At 46.3% G+C, this 1,886-nt stretch overlaps 2 protein-coding genes across 11 annotated transcripts in view; one reads left to right on the top strand and one right to left on the bottom strand.

Annotated features, from left to right (window-relative positions):
- The window catches only part of spo11 (SPO11 initiator of meiotic double stranded breaks), a 27,321-nt gene that overhangs the window by 6,601 nt on the left and 18,834 nt on the right, over positions 1–1,886 (top strand). For all 10 annotated transcript variants that reach the window (XM_025059011.1, XM_025059007.1, XM_025059006.1 and 7 more), the window contains 2 exons: positions 676–1,635; positions 1,745–1,848. The gene's annotated coding sequence lies outside the window, so the exon portion shown is untranslated. The remainder of the gene's footprint in view (positions 1–675; positions 1,636–1,744; positions 1,849–1,886) is intronic.
- bmp7b (bone morphogenetic protein 7b) overlaps positions 1–1,886 on the bottom strand; it is a 17,698-nt gene that overhangs the window by 10,186 nt on the left and 5,626 nt on the right.

Genomic DNA, 1,886 nt, shown 5'->3' with positions numbered 1-1,886 from the left:
TTTAGTGGCCACAGAGGCCACGCCCTCCTCCACCAGTAAAGCCACCTCTTATTATAGACCACAGAAAAATGCACATACAATACACACACACACACACACACACACACACACACTTCCCCGTCCACACAGATATTTATAAAACTCCCTTCGTTCACTGACTCACGTTTATTTTTTTTAATCAGATTTAAGTTTATTTTGTTAAATTACAGCTCGTTACTTTTCAAAATAAACAACATGTTTGTGATGAGAGTCCGACGGCTGAACATCCACCGACACTGAGCCGGGACTGGAGAACCGGTCCTGGAGAACCGGTCCTGGAGAACCGGTCTGGACCAGAGGCTGTCACTGCGTCACCTCACACACAGATATGATGATCAAATTAAAAGTTGATCGTTTTTATTTCAATTCTGTTTTCATTTTGTCAGAATCAGACATTAGTTAATGTGGGTTTAAAGTTCATTTGAGTTCATGCAAATAAACTCATTTGTACTATAGTATATATATATATATACTGTATATATGTATATACATATATATATTTGTATATATATATATATTCTCCTCTTCACCTTTTTGCGCTCCTCTGTTCTTTTCCTTTTTCTTTTCTTTTCTTTTCTTTTTGCGCTCCTCTGTCGGTGCAACCATCCCTAAAAAACATCTTATTTTTTGTTTCAGGGATGACCCCTGGGCTCCAGGACCCTGGGCTCCACACCTGCTTCAACATCACTGCTCGGTACCTTGGTACTAAGTGCGAGGGACCGTGACGTGCTGCCGTCCAGACTTTGTCAAAGTTACGCCAAGATGAAAAGGAAGTCAACTGTCGTTGGTTCCAGCTCGGTCCTGTTTCTCATCGCTCCGACTCGCAGCTGTTGTTGGACATAAAAATCAACGAAGGTGGGGTTTTGTTCCGACATTGACCTCATTAGTTCAGTCAAGAACCGATCCAAAGTTCCTGGCAGTGAAGACGCTCCGTCAATCTTTGAAGCTGAGCCTGAACACCCGCTGCTCGCTACATCTGGGCCTTTTGACCACACGCCACATTTGTCCAGTCCCACCCGCAGAGCATTTCATCATCTCTCACACCATGTGCCACAGCCTGGCCAAGAGCTGGGAGGCTCCGCCCTCCACATCCAGATGTCACATCAAACTCCTCCGTTCAACAGGTGAATCAAAGCGAGGCCGTGTGGGCGGAGCCGAGAGAGGACGACCGGATCCACACGGTCTGAGTATTAACTGTTTCACTCACGCACACGCAGCCTGAGGAGAGGTTACCTGACAGGGAGGCCGGAGCGTCTGTACCAAGCTAACATTCCTGGGCTCCTGCTCACTCCTCGACCAGCACCAGGCAATAAAACATGCACTCAATAACACTAATTAGCTCCAGAAGCATTCCTCTGGGCCTGCAAGAAAACTATGTGCACAGACGGCTGTGCATGTACATACACATCTATGAGGTGTAGCTGCACCGGCAGGGACTGCAGGAGAACAGGGAGAATACTACAGTACTGCAGGAACCACGGCTTTAACACCGTCATTTATTATCATTTTAATTTCCACCATCTTTAAACTCAGCTCCTGTGTCGAAAAACGACTCAAAGTGAAGCAGCACTAGGAGTTCAGACCCAGTCTGTGGAGGTATGTATATGGGTATGTGTGTGAGAGAGAGAGAGAGAGGTGGGGTGTAGAACAAATACACAGAAGAACTTGAGAAAGTGCTGAAATGTTTTATGTCTGGGGGGCACAGGAGGTTCAAACCCCCGGAGGTGAGGGCCAGAGCCGGAGGTTGGAGACCAAACACCCGACAACACTACTGGGACCATGTGACAACGGGCTGATTAAAATATTAAGGTCAGTGCTGATAATCAATACTGTTTGTTCAGACCATG

Source organism: Cynoglossus semilaevis, chromosome 10, assembly GCF_000523025.1.
Source record: "Cynoglossus semilaevis isolate Cse_v1.0 chromosome 10, Cse_v1.0, whole genome shotgun sequence".
Lineage (NCBI taxonomy): Eukaryota > Metazoa > Chordata > Actinopteri > Pleuronectiformes > Cynoglossidae > Cynoglossus > Cynoglossus semilaevis.
This window is presented reverse-complemented; position numbering and strand designations above follow the sequence as displayed.